Genomic DNA, 20325 nt, shown 5'->3' on the forward strand with positions numbered 1-20325 from the left:
TGAGCCTTGGCCCCTCTCCCCTAGTCCCTGCCACAAAACACTCCCCAGCTCCCAGCTCTACTTATTTCTGCTGAGCCCTTGCAAAGTGGCCTGTCAACAACAGACCCTTGGGAGAATGGGACACCAAAGATCCCTGCTGCCCAAAGCTCATGGTCTCACCTAGAAGAGCCCCTTCCCTGAAGGGCTATAATCCACCAATGCAATGGCTGAGAAGAAAGAAGAGGCACAAAACAACTAGAAACAGTTAAACCAGTCAGCAGCACACCAGAAACATCACCAACCCTGTGCTAGTGCCTGCTGCACCAGACCTTGACAAAAATCATTACTGTGCACCAAATGGCCAGGATCTTCAATACAAGCCAGTTTACTGTTACTCACAAATTCACACAAGCAATAAGTGTTCTTCCTTTTCACAACACAGTCACAGAAACCCAAGACTTTGAAGACTGCTCAGGAAGAAAGACTGATGGAAAGGGTGTCCCAGGGCAGGTGGGCACTTGTGCCTGTAGGAAAGAAAACAGACTGCCAGAAAAAGAATTATTAAGTAGTACATGGTGGAGTAGGGGATTATCTGGAGAACATGATATAAGAACAGACAGATTAAAGGAACACTAAATATTTATTAGAAAGTCCTTCATATCATACGCGATAATACAAACCATAGCTGCTACTGAATAATACAGGCAACAGTCAGTTGCTGAGATTGCTCTCCGAGTTGGATAAAATAGAATTAGAGGCTTTTATCCACTGGAGACCGTGTGCCGTTATACATAATAATCAAAATCACTCAGAAAAGACAGAAATAGCTCAGTGATCATTGTCACTACATGAGACAAAACACAGTATGTCCAGACTACCGCAGACCTTTGCTGTTCACAGAAGGGTGGGAAGGCAACAGACAACAGCAGCCCTGTTTCTCCCCAGAAGCTCGTGCTTCTGGAAGGGATAGGCCCAAAAGGATCCAAGGGCTTCAGCCCTGAAAAGACCAAAACTGGGGGTTCCTGGTGAGTCCATATGCTCTGGGCCATAAGCCAGTTTGCTATATGCTGGCTTTAGGGGGAGGTAAAGTGTGCTTTAAGCACAGCCGAAATTATTCTGGTTCTGTAGTGGTGACACAAGTGCATTAGCACACTGTTTAGAAAGTCTGACCCTGGAGACAGCAAGGAGCAAAACACGTTATTGCAACCCAACAGCTTGTCTCACAAGCCTGTTTCCTCTGTTCCACGTACACCAAACCCTTTCAGCAGGCAGAGAGGATGTGCTCCCGGCATCCCTGGGTAGGTTAAAAATGAATCTGCTTAACTGGAAAATCTCCTTGCTGTGGCAAATTAGCCCTTATCATCGACTCGTGTCTAACATACACTGGAAGGAAAGAGGATTGTCAAAACAGGAGTAACCTGTTCCCATGCAGTTGCTTTGCATCTCCTTTCCAGAGCTGAGCCCCTTGATGGGAGAAGCTCCCACCAAATGAGATTTCCATTTGGCTGTGTGATGGCCACCAAAACCTAAGAGGTCCCTTCCAGTTGTGGGGAAGGAGAGAAAAGGGCTTGGGGAGAAAACTGAGGACAGAAACCTTCTAACCAGGTACAGTGTTTATTCAGAACTACAGCACATTAGTGGGTACCATCATGGAGATAGCTGGGATGGCAGTAAGATGGAGAAAACACCACGACCTGTGTGTAAGCAGCACCACAATACTATTGAGACTGTCTTGTGAGCAGCTCCCCCGTCACAGGGCAGCATCGTGCTGCAGTGCGCACAGAGCCGTGCTGATTCATGCAGCCTGAGCTGGACCCCATGGCACACTCTGAATGAAGGCTGCAGATACACCCCGGGCTGCTGATAGAAACCATAATAGTTAAAATTAAAGGGCGAGGCTCTCCACTGGCTCAGTTCCACAGACAGAATCTGGTTTATTGGCATTAAGCAGAGGAAACTTTCCCTCTTGGAGTGCTTATTTCCCTATTTATTTTTGGAGGTTTTGCACAGGCAGCTCCCACAGGCACCAGCAGAAATTACCCTGAGCAATCCCCCATGAGCTGAGAGAGCACAGATCCCAATGAGAATTGTATTGCTGAGTTTCTCATACATAGCAAGGAGAGCATGGCTGATTCACCACAGGAAACCCAGGTGCTGAATTCATCTAACAAGCTGCTTAAAACTCTAAACAGATGTTTCTGTGTCTTTCCTGCTTCTTGAGCAGCCTGTGTGGAAGCACCAGCAGATTTACAATAAAGCAGATGCATGAACCATACATGCTTTAATATCAAGGCCTGAGTCACTGGAAAATGGTTTATGACTACTGCGTGTGCATATAATTTGAGCGATGTGCCATAGGGATGTAAGATCAAACTTGTCCGTAATGGAAACGTAGATTGACCAGGCTAGAGCCGGAGTGGAGGTAGCAAAATTCACACTGAAACTGAAAATTATACCTGTCTTGGTACATTGCAATGACTCATGAAAATGTAGATTGGGTACTTAGGCTGGATCTCATCCAGTGCCCGAGAGGTGTGCAAAACAACTCATTGATTTCAATGGGTATTTTGTCAGGGTCCTTAACTTCCCACAGATTGTGGAAGATCACAGATAGACCCGCAAACATACTGAGAGCTTTTAGAGCCTGGAAAAGCTAATTCTCACTTACACTACCCCTTTTTTTAATCTCACAGAGGTGTGAAAATGTGCCTCAGAGTCCACAATTTCTGACTGCAGCATTACCAAAGCCACACAGCCCCCAACAGTCATGAATCTAGTCTGAAGAGCAAGCAGGATTTCAATAGACCTTCCCAGAATTACAGCATTTTCCTGGTGCTTCCTGACCCTTTAGGTTTTACTACTTGCAATTTGATTTATGCAAACTACCACTTTCACAGGAAAAAGTGAAATCTGATATTCTGATGTGCTCAGATAACTTCAGGAACTGAGCTGTACTGAGAAACACTCGTAAACTCTTAGGTTAGAGGAAGTGAATCCCACCTGAGATGACAACAGCCATCGTTGCACCATGGCACAGGGGTAGGATACACACACGGAGTCCCAGGTGATCCAGTGAACTGGCCTTAGCAAGCCCTTCTTGGCTTCCTTCTTCATAAAGCTGGACCTCCTGGACTGCTATGACTTCAAAAGCTTTAATAGTGGTTCTCAAGGTGACAAGGACACAAGCCCACAGCTCTAAGGTGGATCTGGAATGCTTTCAACTGTACATGGGATTTTCTAGACAGAAAACAGACATCACTGACAGGGAAGTCACTAAGCCTCGCACTAGCGGTTTCAAGAGAAATCCTGCTCTCACAGCAGAGCAGGAGAACTCTGTCCCTGGCTCTCATGGGGATATGATTTCACCTCCCCGTGTGAGCTGCAGAGACTTCTACCAACTGGCCATCTCAGGGATACCATTTCAAAGACTTTCTTACATCAAATATCCCAAGACATTTATAAAGTTAAGAAGAGATTCATAGCAAGCAATGGGGACCTTCACTTCAGTTAAGTGCTTGTTTATACGCACTCATTTCACATGTTGCATTTCCTGATGGAATCTGTTCCATTATTTCTGAAATATTAAACATGAAAGGCAGAGCTATAAGGTATGAATTATACAGTGTTGCAAAAGCTATCATCATGTCAGGTTTTTCTTGCATTTCAATGTGTAAGTATTATACCAAGGAGCTTTTATACTAATGGATAATTGCCTGCAGAGCACATTTAACCTTTGTCCACTCCAGTTGACTTGGTAGTGCTAGCTATGTATATCAAACATCAATTCATTCAAATTGGCAACACAGGAAAGGCATGTGGCCAAATTCCTTCTCTCCTGGAAAGCTCAGCTCTGCAGGATTTGAATAGCGATGCAAAGGAGAACCCATACCACTTAGACTAACTGGGCTAGATCCTCAGTTACCCCATTCCACTCATGCCAGGGGAGGTATCCTGTATTCAAGTTAACCATTAAATAGACACCATAAAAAGCAAGTTGTAGATTCCAACTAACTGCCAGTAAATAATCTCACCTGATGAGATTCTCTATCAAAGCTTGTTGGGGAGAAAAAACCCCAACCAACCAAACTATTGCATTTCATAAAGACAGTGCACATCCTCTTCTACTTTCAGGGAGATAAAAGATTGTAGGCTGCTAGAAATAGCCCAACTCTTACACTTGTGCTCCATGAGAAGTGAGACACTGAAGTTCATCTTTGGCTTGGCAGTACACATGTGTGAGATGTGGCCAAGAAGGAATCCAGCCCATACAGAGACTAGGCCATGCTGACCCCTGCTAACTCTCTGCAGGAAGGAGCAAGACTTTTCTTTGCTCTATTCTCTTTCAGGCTGTCACACAGTCCCTGACTTCTTAGAGGAAATTTGATTTCAGTGATTATCAAGCGCCTGAATTGCTTTGTTCACCTGGCCTAGAGGTTACTCCCACCTTCTTCTGGACAATAGACATGATGCCATGTCAAGACACCCCTTAGCCTTCCTGCTGCACCACACAAGTGGTTTCATTGGACACTAATGGTCAAGAACTCAAGTATCATAATAAAACACAATAACAACACTAAACAGAAAAAGTGATTTATCTCAGACAGAGAGAAGAGTAAGTCTATCTACCTCTTAGAAAGTGGTCCTGGGAGCAGCTCCTTAAAGGGCTAGCAGACTATTCACATAGGAGTTGGGAGGATCAGTCAGCAGAGCCCAAGGAAGCCCCACGGGGCAGTTCAACCCACCTTATAGCCATTGGGCAAACAGCACCCTGGAGGGGCCTGTTTTTCTCCATCTCCATCTGTTTTTTGTCCATAAAGGGACACTAAATGGCTCCTTACAGTAGGTAACTGCAGACATGCACTGGCCACGCAGGCAGTGAGCCTTGCTCTGCAGCCAGCCTAGAGATTCAGTGCGATGCAGACACAATGGGGAAAACAAATATATCTGTCCGGTATCAGTAGAGCACTGTTCAGAAGCCCTGCTGCAGCCAGAGACTTTCAGTAATGAGAAGCAACCTCAGATGAATGATGCCCAGAGCTCTCCTGCTGCATGAGTGCTGTTGCAGGATGGTAGCTGGCATTTGCAAGGCAAAAAGCTCATTCTCTGTCTCTCTCCTCAAAGATCTCATGCTTCCTACCAACCCCGGGTTAGCTCAGGTTTGCCCTCCTGGGGCAGCATTTGAGAGGCTGATGAAGGCGGTGGGTCAGCCCAGGACTGGCCTCATGCCGAGGATGTGGCAAGGTATACCAGGCAGCACACTTGCTGTTACATCTGGAGATGTTCTGCCTGTCCAAACCTTTCATGCAGAATCACTTACGTGTCTTCCCTGCTTTTGTATTCAGCAGGGAGCTGTATTCTTCATTTAAAAGGCTGGGATACACACTGCTGCTAAAGTGCATTTGTGATGCAGCAGAGCTCATCTTCCTTCTGTGCTCTTCCCTGCAAGAGAGGTTCATCAAGGCTGTGCTCATTAAGTACTTGGCTCCTCCAGGCCAGGCATCGAAACGTGCTCCCAGAGCATGCTCAGAGACATGGGGACACGAAGCCTGCATTTCCAGCTCCACACAGTGCTGGTTGAGATCTACATTCCCAGCGTTATCTTTGCACTCTCATGAAGTGCAATTACCTCCTCATTTTGCAGCTCTTTGTGGCTGTTTAATCTCTCCCATTTTGTTTCTGACATCTCCAATAATCCAACCCTGACACTCCTTATAGATACTGCAATTACAATACAGAGCAGCTCTTGACAGGATAAGTTGTATTTTGCTTCCCTTCTGTAACGGCTCAAGCCACAAGGCATGGCTACATGAAACGGCAAAAGAAACCGTCACTGACGATTTATATGGGTCCCCAGCAGATAGTGACTGCTGTATATCTGTCTTAGCCAATTAAACGTCTGGAAGCTACCCAGAATACAGCAGCTGAGGTAGGATTTACATGTGTTTCTGTTTTCAGTAGTAACTCAGCTGTGATTTTCCCTTTCTTTCCTTATATTTAGGTCAGAGACTTTACTCTTGCCACTCTCCTGCCTTCCCACCCCATGGAAGACACACTCTCTGCTACAAAGGGGAAGTAGTCCTCAGGTTTTGACATGTTCACAATGTGGGGAGCACAGGGCAAGACATGGGAAGCAGAACAGTTCCCAAAATACCTTCGACAAATGGGCTTTTTGCTTCAGCCATCACAGGAAAGGACCAAGGAACTGGCAATACTGACTGACCCTGAGTATAATTAACTAGATTGCAGACAACATCTCCACACAATACAAGGCAACATGAGATTCTTCACTACTCTCTCAGCTACCAAACCATCCCAGGATGTGTCATATTCCCCTTTTTTCTTGGCCAAGAAACTACAACCTCCAGTTGCTCCAGAGAATCCAATGGGGCCATAAAACCTGAGTGGGCCTCATGGTAACCCTGCCAGCTAATGTATTAATGCCTTGCATTTTCCTCATACCATTTGTGGCAAAAAATAAGCCCAGCAAGTATATACAGAGCTTCAAATACAAAGGGTTTCCTGATCTCTGGTGTCAGTTAATTCGCAGCTAAGGTGAGATCTCAGAAATAATTGAATCCTTCCAGAAGAGGTTTGATTTGTAAGAGGGCTAAAGGATTTGTGCATTCTACTGCCATTCAGTTTGTTTATACCTTATTTTTATAACATTAATCCCACGCTTTGGGACTTCAAGTTACCTGCAGGAATCGTGAGGGATTATTTCCCCCTGCTGATGCACAACTTGCCTTTTCAGCTGCTTCCTCGTTTTCTGGCTCTCCTCCAAAGTGGTCATTTTAAACTTATACTCAAACATGGAGTAAGGCAAAACTCATTCCTACCTAATATATAGGACCGGTAGCAAGACAAACCTCAGCCTTCAGCACTACCGGTCCCTGCAGAGCATCATGCTGGAGCTGGCCCTTGCCTTGGTACCTGCTGAGAACCAAAGGGACTCTTAAGAGAAGACATCACACCCTGCCGTACCTGTAAAGGAGTCACACACACCAGCCAGATCCTCTGCATCAGGGAACATTGGAAATGGTTAAATATACATTTTGGAGGGTTTCAAGGAGGGATTTTTCTCCTGCAGCTCAGAAGAGGTGTGGGGACATGTGGCTGATGAGGAGCTGGGAAAGGAGGCAGAGCCTAACATCTGTTTCTCAGCCAAGCAGTCGAGCTCTCTTCAGGTGACCTTGAAGATGTGCTACCAGCAGCACACTTGGAAGATCTACTCTGCAGGGAGGATAATTAAACCAATCCACTGCACAGGTGTTGGGGAGGCTTCTCCTCCACCGTGATTTGTGACTGTCACAGCACAACGTACGTGCAACGAGGGAGTAGGATTTGTGTAAGAGCTCAGCTGAGATCAGCACCTCCAGAGCCCCATCCAAGCAAAAGATAAGGGACCACGTCTGCCTTTGGGAATATCTAATCCGAGAAAACAGGGCTCCTCACGAACAGAAAAAAGAAACCAATTGCCTTACCTGCATTTTAACAGAAGGTATCTGAATAGATGCAGTAACCTTACGGTGATCGTTTTTTCTTTGTAGTGGCAAGTGTAGCACCGTACTTGTCTGTGTTCCTTAAAATCAGGTTAAGTATTATTTGTAAGGAGCTAATGAGCAGATACTTGTGGCACACACTGAAGATGCAAAGAATGTATAGAGCTAGTGCACAATAAGGAAACCTCACAAGATCATATTCATCTTCAGACGGATGTATGTATACTGGATGTATTTGTTGCAAATATTACGAGTGGACTAGTTATACCAGCGTGACGTTTGCTTTCTTCTCACCCTCATTATAGTTCAACAAACTAATCCCTTTATTGATGATATAATGTACATCCCTGTGCTAACAAATTATTTGCTGTGTGCAATTGATTTCTGCAGCTGTAATCACTACACACAAATATCTTCCATATCATTGCTCTGTAGAAAAATATGCCTTCCAGCAAGATTATAGAGAGTAATAGTGTGATTACTCAGCTTCTATAGTTATCTATCTGCTTAACCTCCGTGCAGCCTTTACAGCAGGTTTATACAGATATGCTTCAGAAATTTATCCACCTACACTTTGTAAAACACCTTGTTAAACCACCTTCCATCTCAGCCTGAGGATGAACCTCCAACTACTTCACAGAGAGGGCTGTGTTTAAGAGTAATTGCTTAATTTAGGAGAGCCAGCCAGCTTCCCTTTTTAACGATATTACTCTTCCGAAGTGAATTTCACACAGGTGGAAGTCTCAAATCAGCAGCTCTGTGGACTGGAGTCCTCACCTGAATACAAGCCTGGTAAAAGGAGCAGTGTGGTTTTCCTCTGTGATTAAAATCAGAGCTTAGTTAAAGGCAATTTGCCCCCTACAGCAACTCAGATCTCAAGTTTTATGCTGGGAGGACAGACAAAGTGTACAAGTTACTGAGTCACTGCATCTACAGACTTGTCCACCAGAACCATGTCAACATTCCCATGTGCACTCCACAGCTCTTTCAGATGCTTTTGTCCCAAGAAGAGCAGGTGAATGCAGTCACTTGGGCCAGATGGAGCAAAGCCCTCAAGCACATGTTTCAGCTCATCCTAGCTCACCACGGGCACTCTAGCATGTGCTCAGCTCTAAGCTCACTGCTAAGCCCCCAGGATGATCACACAAGAACTGAACACACACATCCCTCCTGGTCAGCCCTCTCAACAGGAATAAGCGCAATCCACACCAGGGAAATAGGCCATTTTCCTCCCTTATACACGTGGATGAGGAGTTGGTGCAATTAACTGTGCTTTGAAAAAAACCAGGTCTTCCAGTGAGGAATGTTGTGCTTGCTTCTAATTTTAAGATGCTCAATGATGCATTTAGGGCAGTGGTATGCACCTTGTGAGCAAAACACACATGCTCACATACTCTCTTTGTCTGACAAAGGAAGGCATCAATAATTGCTGAGCCTGCGAGTACGAACTGTCTCTTGAAAGGAACTAAGAGACCTTGAGAGCACTAAAGAAAATAAACCTCAACTGGGAGAGCCAGTAACCTGACAGTTTTCCCATCCAAAGATGTCTCTCAGGCTCCTAATTGCACAGATTGCTTCTGATTACATCAGGTAGCACCAGGAAGTAGGTTACTCTGCAGAAAGAGGTGACAACATAAGCAGAATTCCAACTGCAGTGTCTTTGATCTAGACTCCGGTTCACCAAGACTCATTTCTGACAAAAACTGACAAATTTGCATCATCACATGGTAACACCGCCATCAACGTGACTGCTTCATCCACACTGGTCCCTGCCTCAGGCCCTGGCTGCTCTTCCTAGGCACTACAAGGACCATCAAACTGAAAAGAGGTTTCAAAGGCTGAAAAGCTAGTGCACAAAATATACTGGTTAAAACAGGTGGAGCTGCAGGGTTGGGCAGCCTCTGAGGGATGGGTGAAGAACGCAAGCATGTGAGATTATAACAACATTATATGCTATGTCCTGAGAAAGAATATGGCCTTCATACAACTTCAGATTCTCTGGTTGCCCAGAGAAGCTGTGGCTGCCCCATTCCTGGCAGTGTTCAAGGCCAGGCTGGATGGGGCTTGGAGCAAGCTGCTCTAGTGGAAGGTGTCCCTGCCTGTGGCAGGGGGTTGGAACTGGATGAGCTTTAAGATCCCTTCAAACTTAAAGTATTCTATGATTCTGTGATCCCAGAGACAGACGCAGAAGTGTGACTAGCCAAGGGCTCCAGCAGTGTGCACAGCCTGCCTGGCACTACCACAGGCAACTGCCTATTTCACTTCTTTGAACACAAACCATGAGCTCAAGGGCTTCAGTAAGTGGGTGCTCTCCTTAGGGCACATTTGAGAAAGCCAATTTCCACACAGCTCTTGGGGAAAGGGAGAGAATTCAGTTAATGCTTTTCTCTTTTCCTTTCTCCCTTCTCTTTGTCCTTTTTTTCTCTCTCCTAAGTTGCTGCAACTTCTAAGAGCAGCGACAGTCAAAGGCATCAAACGCTGACCCTTCCAGGGCCAAGTGTGTCTCCCCAGCACTCCGGTGCAGCAGCGTGGGGATGGCACTCACAGACACTGAGCTGACACATCTTGTATGATTAACACTTAGGGAAGATCTGTTTTCTAGTTCAAATAAAAATTCAAGTATGTTGTCAACATTTTTTTTGTTTTCATTCCCCACTAGTCCTACAAAAGCACTCAAATCAAAAGCAACCTCACACTCAGACCTCACTTGCACCTCTTCCAGTGACTAAATCTCGCAAAGTAAGAGATCTATTCCTATCCCAAGCAAGGTAGGATGCACCCAGATGAACAACCTCAAAGACAGAGAGAAAGAGCAAACTGAACAAACACTAAAAGCACCGAGAGGCCAGGAAGATTTCGTATCAGCTTTACTTTTGATGCTGTCCCACTTAAATCCCTTTTGGGGTTAGATTTGAATAGGAGTTTCTGAGGAAGCACCACTGGAAAGTGGCTTATGAATAGCAGAAAGTCGTAGGGTCAGATAAAATCCATTCACATGTGCATGTGGAAAGGAAGGGGGGCTGCCTGGGATAAAGGAGGAAATTAAAACTGGGGAATATGAAATTATAGCCAGTGTCCTGCAGGATTCCAGGGCGGCTGAGTTAAAGGCAATGAATAAATAACAGAAATCCAACCCCAAGCAAATCTCTAGGATGAGACAAAATTCATTCCAGGGTGTTAGAGCAGATTTGAGGAAAGAAATGTGTGTGCCAACAGCAATTACTATGGAGAACTCGCTGAGCACAAGTCTAGAAGACTGGAAAATTGGAAAATAACAAACCAAATGTGGTATCAATATGCAAAAAATGAGAGCAAGCCTGGCACAGGAAATTACAGGGCTATCAGCTTAATATTCATTACATATAGGAAAATGCAAGGTCCCCATTGTATACAAGAGTGTAATTAAATCACGGGGTTCTGCTGAAATCAACTGCTTGTGATGTTTATGAATTAGCAGCAGATTCAAACTGCAGCCTTAGCATTCAGCCCGGGGCCTGCCATTATTTGTTACGATCTATAAACCAGCCCTGGGAGAAGTTTCCTCCTCCATAGAGTAAGTTGAAAATCTCCTGCTCAGAGGTTTGGGGTTGTTTGTGCTTTGCACGTGACTCAGTGCTGAGGAGGATTAGCACGAACGGGTCATCTGAGGACAGTGTCAGGGGGAATGCTACGGGCTGATTTACTTATCATTCATCTGCTGTTTAGAGCAGTGGCAGAGAAGCAGATCTCTTATTCCTCCTGCTTTTGCCCCCCTTTCTCCATCCATGACAGTAACATCTACAGTTACCCACATATTTCCTCCCAGTGCTGGGAAGCAGTGCCAGATGTTCATTACCTTTCAGCAGGTCCTCGCCTGGTATCTATAGAAAGACCCTCTTCCACTTCTCTGCTGCATTCCCACTGCATGGCTTGTAAAGTCACACAGGGTTTTATTTTCAAGGACACCACCAAGCTTTCCAAGAGCAGCAAGAGCAACGTTCACCATCCCAGGGCTATCTGTGGAGCCAGCAATGCTCTGGTGGTCCCATCCAAGGCCAGAGCCATGAGGATTTACATCAAGACCTTCACTGATGGGCAAGTGATGTCAGTGAACTCTGAATCGAGATCCCAAATCCTGGGAAACACCACGGATGCAGCTCAGTGTTTGGATGAGCTAAATGTGTTTGGTCAGGCTAGATGCCCCAAGTGATGTACATTAATCCTCAACTGCTTCTCCTCTGCAAGGAACATGTAGAAACATTCATAAATATTTCAAAAGCTCCTACAGAGCACCTGGCTTTCAGAAATGCATTCCCCAATCCTTTATTGCCCTTAATAACCTCCATGAAAAATGATCAACCAACACAAAGAGCCTATTTTAAGTGTGCAGTTGCAAATACCAAATAGGATTTTGAGACACAGCAAGCAGTGCCAGAGAGAAAATACACTTCACTCCCATTTCAAGTTTCCCATATCAAGAAAACATATGGAGGAATTACGCAGAACCTGACTGTGTTTTTGAACTGAAAGTGAGATCTTTGAGGAAATATCCTCTTCGGATTCTGCATTTTACATCATCAACATGGGATAAGATCTTGCCACTCATTTATGAGTTAAAATGAAAAGCCCACAACAGCCCAAACCTGGAAAGGATTTAAAATACCGATTCTGACTACAAGCCCCATTTGGACATTCAATTCTATCCCTGACTTTGCCCCCAAACCTGGCAATATGGAGAAAAAGGGAAATCTTATGGATGCATCAGTCAACCCCATCCTTAGTTGCTGTCTTCCGGTGGCAGAACTTGGGGTTTTTTCAAACCTCTGAGGCCTTTTTCTTTTTGATTCAGCTGTTAAAGAAACGAAGTCCTCTCCCCGTTTGTCTGCCTCAGGAACACATGGATATGCTCCTTCTTCCTCGGGTACATTCTGTACATACATGTACATGGGGTACATTCTGAACCCCACAGCTGATTTCAAAGACATCTGGCAGAAGAATGAGGCTCCAAAGAAACGTGTGTATTCACATATGTATTTACGGATTTCATGACAGCAAGTAGCTGCATCCAAGTCCATGAGGGAAAGGCTACTGCTCCATCAGGACCCAGGAGGTACCAAAGTCAAGCCTCTTCAGCCTGTGGCTCTGGGAATCTCGTTTTATTTGCAGGAGACTCTGCTTTTCTAACCAAAGACCTGAGATTCAAGCTAAATCTACTCAACTTCATCAATACGAACAGGTCAGACATCACCTGTGGAGAGCAAAGGCCAGTCCTCCAGGGTGTATATGGATTTTGCAGAGTGCCAGGCTGTAACAGGTCTCTGGTGGGATAGGCAGAGTAAGAGCTGAGCCTTGGTCACCTACATGTGCACACAACAGGAACTGGTCGACTGCAATTGCAGAGGTTGGCAAGACCGGCTTGAAGGCAGAGAGAAAGGCAGCAAGTGATGAAAGCACTATTGCTTATGGTCACTTGTAGGTAGCAAGGGGTCTCTGAGGGGCTCAGCCCTGTTCCAGCTCAGCTCTTCTCTCCAAAGACCTAGACTGAGGCATTGAGAGCAGCTTTGGCAGCAGCTCGTACAGTGCTGATGGAACACAGTTCAGTTAAAATTCACCTGATGAGGAGGAAATGAAAATCCTCAAGGCCACAAATTAAAACCTGGGACTTGACAGAACAACAGTGTATAAGTAGAAATACCTATTTCCTGCAGAAATCCTGTGGCCTGAGTACTGGAAACGAATTAGACTGAATCACCAGGAAAAAAGTAGTTGTTTTCCTGTTACTCACAAGAAGATATAACTTCTCTAACACTTTCCCTTTGGCACTGGTGATGAGCATAATAACCCAGTGAACACTCCACAGTCCCTCCTTGGTTGCATTTTCTTCCTATTCCAATAAAACACAGTAAGATAAAGGACAAAATTCATCATTAGCAATTCCTGTTATAGCATCAGTAGCTGCACTTCATCTGTTCCTTCAGATTCTATGAAGCAGAAAGGTGTGAGTGCACCTAAAATGCTTTGTTAAAAACACCAGCTCCATCCAAGAGGACTTTGAAGGAGAGACTTCCCCACTAAATGCATTAGGAAGATAAAATTCTCAGAGTGGATAAGGCTCACATTTGCAGAGCTCACTGGTGGAAACAGCCCTGGGACAACTCTCAGAGCAACGGGGAGCCAGAAAATACTTCAGAGAAAGGGGAGGAGCTCTTCTGAACAGACAGGGAGACACAGGCTGCAACGGACTATGTGACTGCCCTCAAGCCTGAGGTCTCTTTGGCCTTTCTCTTCCAGCTGTGAGCTTGGGCTGTCCCCAGGAGCCACCACACCGCTGCCCAATGTCACCATCCACTCCAGTGAGCCAGCTAAGCAACACAAATCCCCTAATTCCCTGCAGAAATCAGTGTGCTGAGATACAACACAGTCCTACACAGCTCCCCAACTGAGCGTAGGGCTGCTCAGAGAAGCCAGTGTTCTTTTATTACCAAATTAACTTTAAAACAACCCCATCCATTCCACTTTCCACATCAAGGATCATCATCTCCATGCAAAAGAGAGGGCTGATGAAAAAAAAGAGGTACTTAGAAAACACATTTCCGAATTTAAAACACTACCAGGACTGATTCTTCCTGCTTGTAAAGAACTCTGCCTTTTTGTCTTATAAAGTACTCCAAGAACTCATTTGCAAACTACCACCGGTAGCTACGCTGGTGTTTTGCTGGCTGCTCACTTACTCTTTGGGGATTTCATATTCTTCTAAATTCTGTAAATGGCCACTAAAGTGGAGATGAACATTATAAAATACATTTCAATCACCCTCACAATTTAGACTAATTCATTGGCAACCGTACAAAATGCTATTTACAAGGTATTTCCATCAGCTGGTATCTGGCATTAAGTATTTTCAATCAATCTACCATCATTTTCATCTCTTATTTTTCATACAAGGGAAATTATTGATCGGAGCTTTTCAGCCTCATTTAATATACTGGAATAGGCTTTAAATTTTCCCATGTAAACCTCAGTGGAGATTAGCAACCCTGTCTTGCTTAATGCAACACAAATCAGTCTCCCCGATGAGACCACAATATTGAACATGACATCATGACCACTTTACTAGTTGATGGGCCCTGAGACAGGCACCTGCTGGAATTCCCCAAGGACTTGGCACTGAGTTTAGTTTAAGTTACCAGGCAAGGTTGGCTCCTTAAAGGGAAAACCGGTGCCTTCACCTCTCAGAGGCCATTACAGCATTGCAGAGGAATACCTGGGATGGATCTGTGGGAGGCAGACTTTCTCCCTTGCTCTTATTAAGACTGCATTCAGTTTCTGAATCGCACTGAATTTTGCATTCAGTTGCAATTGCGACGGGTGTGTTCAAGACACTGGATTAGATTTCTATACAGTGAGGACACAGAGCTCGGCTGAATTTTGATGAACTCGTTCTTGAATAAATAAGCAAAACATCAGTGAGCAAGATACTCAGCCAGCTTCAATAAATACATATGGTAGCAAACCAGCCAGCTAGACAAACAGAATATATCACACTGGAACGAGCACTGATGATGGTGTAATGAGCTTTCAGCGTATTAGACGCTACTGTAAAAAAACAATATGCAAATGTCTGAGTCCAGTTTACAGTAAAAAGAAAGTTATGTTCATGTTACCAAAGCAGCAGTCAGTGAGCAATGGGCACAGCATGTACCCCTGTCCCTCATCACATTTAGTCTAGAGCTAATTGGCAGCACTGGCACAGGAGTGCTGCCAGATGCATGTTGTGCCGGTGATGCTTTCCCGGGCTGCGTGGCTTCCAGACCACGGTGCAACTTCACGTTGGAGATCCTATCAGATAAGGACATCAGGATGGATTGAGAAGGAATACAAAAGTGTTTTCTTGAGAGGAAACACAAGACTGCAAATGCTATTACAACCAAAGCCCAATACAAGATAAAAGTGCTTTGAGCTGCTGTGGCAGCCCCGATATTGCATTTGATGCAAAACAAGAGAGAATGAATGTGCTCAAGGGCTGAACTTCCAGTGGTCCATTTCACAGACTAATTTGTGTGCAGGCTGATACTTCCAGTATGTTTCTGTACTAACGGAGAATAATCATAGGATAAGTAGAGCAAGGTAAGTACATATGCTGCCATTGTCTTTTTGCAGCATAATAGCATCATCAATGAAGCCTGAATGCAGCCCAATTAGCATATGGTAATTAGAATCACTGCTGCTTGTTCATTTACTTCTGCACACCATGATGAGGTGTTGGTTGCAGTGTGCAGGGCTGCAATCCCATAGATAATGCCAACTGTGCAAAGCATGTATCCTGTTCTCTCATCAAAAGAAACAACAGAGACATTAAGGTGCCTTAAGCTGCTAAAATTTCAATTTTGGCCTGACTCAGGGAAGTCTCCAGCTTACCCAAGGAATATCTAAGACAGGCTGTGCTCCCCAGGGATAAGCACACCTGTAATACATGTTGCCTTTAAAGGCAAATGGAAGCTTCAATGAAAAATCTGATTTTCTAAAAGACATTCTCTTTTAGCCTGTAACTGTTAACACCTTGTTGACTGCTGCTGAGAGCTCACACAAGCCTTAACAACCAGGCTGAAGAAGCCCTGTGCAATTCTCCTGTTTATTTACAGGCCTGCCCTTGGAGAGTATTTCGAGAGGGCTCCTTCGGAGCAGCCAGTGACAAGGCATTTGCTGAAGTGTGGCTGGGCTGTGGACTATTTATAACCCATCCACCAGTGAAGAGTCTCTTCATGCTTCTCCAGACTTAAATGGCTAACTTTTATAGCTCATTTATGGCTCATTTCAACAAAGCAGTCTAACATGTTCCAGGACTGGTATCTATATGTAAACAAAGGAAGGACTTGGCTAGCACCCAGGCTCCTCATCCCCACCATCCCCTGTTGGCAAGTTGGCCTGCACAGCCCCAAGCCCTAAAGCCACTCACCTGGACATGGGTACCAGGGCTGGGGAGCAGCACCCTGGTAACACAGCTCTGCATGAGGCTCACTTAACAGCACCCCTTTCCCTCTGAGATCCATCCAAAGACACCTGAACCTCACAGGGTGGACCACAGCTTCACTGGTCAAGGGAGATGCCCTGGCTTACCTCTTCCCACTGCTCCCAGGGCTCTCAGCACACACTCTATCTCACACTAAGAGTCACACCAACCAAACACAGCTTAATTAGGATTTACACCAAGGCTGGAAAGTCAGATGTTAGCGGACTGGTCTGGAGGAGCTAAAACCCAGCACATTTTAGATGTGTTTCGATCATATACCCACAGGAGAAGGTAATCACATAAGCCAGGGTGGAGAACTTGGTACTTTCTATGACTGGAAATGATAATACAGCAAGAAAGGGTATATAAGGAGAAGCATTACATAAGATGTAGGTTTTACAAGCTTTATAAAGACTCTCTTAGCACTTGTTAGTGGCAGAAACCTCCCCGTGTGCCAACCGGTCTGAAATGGGAAGGATAGAAAAGTGCCTTCCATTTAAAGAAATGGGCTGTGAACATGCTGTCAATGTCTGTGATTCTTTTTATTGATTTACAGTGTGTAAGCCATAAATCATTCTACCTTTTACTGAGCCCACAACTATGCATCACTCTGTCAGGGAAACTCCTCAAATTTTAAGGGGGACGTGTAAGAGAGGAGACTTCTCTTTCATTGACACGGTTAGATGAGCTGCAACAGCCAAGGCTGGATTTAACACACACGGTGGGGTGGATACAGATAGACAAAACACTTAATTTGAACACCTGCCCCTATCTACTGCACTTTATCTCCTCCAGGATTAATCTCTGGCTACAAAAGGACAGATTCAAGCCATACTTGCATTGGCAGGAACTACACAGGGTTTTGCTGCTGTTGCAAAGCAGGTCTCACATGCACATAACCAGGGCACCCCAGCTGCAGAAGTGCATCCCGGAGCACCAAATTATGGGAGCAGTGCTGTTAGCGGGAGCAGAAGCAGCATTTGTCCTGAAGGTGGATCTGCTCGTCGCAGCAACATCATCCACTCTGCCATAATCTTACAATAATTAAAAATTATCAACCCTGTTTTACAACAGATTTCAGGAGAAAACCTATGTTGAATGAGTTCATAGACAACCTCCCTGCTGGCTTCAATTTAAATAAGGATTCCATCCTAAAATGGATTACAGCTAAGGATTCCTCCTAAGAACGCCTACAGAATTAGACAGCTCAGGTTTGGTTCATCCATACAATTCAGAAGTAACTTACGTTCTTGCTAGAAGAGCCTTACCTGAAGGCCAAGACTCAGCTAATGACTCCTATAAAATCCAACTGCTCTCTGCAGAGCTCCATTAGGCTCACTTCCAGCAAAGTCATGAAGCCCTCCCCTGCAGTGGGAGCAGCACTCAGCCCTGGGGATTTTGGGGTGCTGCATAGAACTGGGCTCAGTGTGGGCTTCCCCCCTAAAGGGAGCTGGCAGAGCACCATCTACTGGCACTAAGGAGTCTTCCTTCCTTGGTAGGTAGACTGTCATGCTGGGGCTGTTTTATGTTTTAAATAACCTTGCTGATCTGCCTTCTAAGGCGTTTCATTCTCTATATGCTAATTTAAGCCCAAAGGCAAAACTACATTCTTCTTTAGCAAAAGATGTGCACACCTCCTCGAATCCAGTCCTGTATGGAGCCTGGCACAGGTGTAAAATTAAGGGTGTGATTTAGCACTTTGCTGAGGAAGAGCTGGCTGCATGAGCACAGGGCTTGCTGGAGTGGGACCTCGCTGCTTTAAGGATTCTGATTAACCAGCCCCACCGGATTACACTGCAGAGGGCTCCGAAGAGCAGCTCTCTGCCAGAGTGAAGCAACTGGGATCACTCAGCTCTTCTGCTTGCTCAGGGCTGATCACTGAAGGGGCAGAAATTAATTTCCTATAAACACAGGCCTATTTTTTTCACTACCCTGGCAAGTGCAGTTGTAAAGAAGCCATTACAGGAGCTGATCTTTTATGATGCGTGACTCCAGCTTGTCCCAACGGGGGATGTTTTATGAGGCATTTACATAAACATATACAAATCAAAACGGCCAGCTGTGCGCCTCCTGTACCTGCAATGTGCAGATACACCAGCTAACTCCAGGTCTGTGCAATCAGCCACCCTGAAGTGGGATCAGGTCGAGTGTCCGGGATGGACAAGCTGAAGGAGATCCCATACCCATCCACAATTCCAGTACCATGCGACTTTGTGTCGCTGTCTCAGCACACAGCTAGGCAGGATGAGGCACCCAGAATAAATAAGCTATCAGATTCCCTGTGATGCCTGTATGGGGGGATGATGATGCTCATCAGGAGTCCACTATGGTCCCTCTAAAAGAGATTAAATAGTTGGCCCCAGGACTTAACTGAAGTGGAGGTTTTAGTCTTTCTCATTATAAGAATATTGTGGGCATTGCTTGGTGGAAAGTCAGTTGTCAGAAAGGGTTATCACCACGTCAGGATAAGGAAGTTTAGGGACGACACTAACAACATGCTTTCTCTTGGAAGATCTGAATGGTGAAGAACTTCATTTTGAGATGTCAGTATCTAGAATTCAGTGCCTAAAATCACTCCTTTGTTTCTTGAACTCACAAACATTTATTCAGCTTGATCACCCTGGCCAAGGGCAGGGAAGGAGCTAGAGGCAGAACAGAACAGAACCTGAGTCTTTGATTTCTGCCTTGCCATTTCCTCCATTCACCTTCTCAACCTCCATCTCCCTCCAGATCCATTCTTTTTATCTTAGCTGGCCAACACATTTCATATATTACTGCTAATTTCTTTCAAAACATCAATCCTGGGCGCAGCTGACATCGGTTCAAACACACTCAAGCCTTTGCCAGGATTCAGTCTTCAATAGCTGCCTCCCCATCAGGCAGTTGCAAGTACCCAGACTGCTTTTACACTGTGCCTTCAAGCCAAGATTGCTCCAGCACAGCAGCGTGTCCATCCTTCCTATTCCTCTGCTGATGCACATGGCTTCTCACAGGGAAAAGTGCTGATTCAGCTAACCACTGGAGCCAGGGGAAGGTGTCTCTGAAGGCTGGTTGTCAGGCCAGGCTTAGCAGCTGATTGAGCAGAATTAAGTTCTCTGCCTCCTGTTTATTTCTTTAAATGACAGAGGGCCCCTTTGTACTTCCCAGTCAGGCTTGTTAAGCTTATGTCTGGCAATGATTTGTATTGATTTGACAGGCTTCCTCGTGCTCACAGATCTACTCTGACCACTGAGAGTTGTTTAATTACAACAAAGAGACAAAGAATTTCTGAGAGCCTGTAAGATCCATCTCAAAGGATCCAAATGAGAATTAATGCAGAAGACCAGAGCAGTTCTGCAGAGGTACACCACAACTTACGAGAGAAAACAGTTACTCTATAAAGAGTAGTAGATCCTACAGAAAACAGCCTTCCACTAAATGATCTCATAGAGAAGTTCTTTCACACTTCAGATCAATGAAAACCTCATTGTAGCTGATGCCCAATACATGGACCTTCCAAGGGAGACAATCCTCTACAAGTGACTTAACATCTTGGCTCTGCACACTCCTGATCTCTCACCTTGCAGGCAAACACACACCTCTCTTAAACAGCACTTCTGGGGCATTCACCAGGCCTGGTCTGAGGAATGCATGGACTGGCAGAGGAGGACAAGGAGGCTGGTGTCCTCTCTGCAGCATGTGGCATGTTCATGCCCTTTCTCTCTCCCCCCAGCTATGCCACAGCCACACACTCATCCTATTTGATCCCTGTTAATACATAGAAAATCTCAGGCCAGCTGCTCCCTGAGCATTCAGGAAATGACAGCTAAAGTCTATTCAAGAAACTACATTCAATGGGTGCGGAGAGAAAAAACACAT

The sequence above is a fragment of the Psittacula echo genome, assembly GCF_963264785.1.
Source record: "Psittacula echo genome assembly, chromosome: 15".
NCBI classification, from domain to species: Eukaryota; Metazoa; Chordata; class Aves; order Psittaciformes; family Psittacidae; genus Psittacula; species Psittacula echo.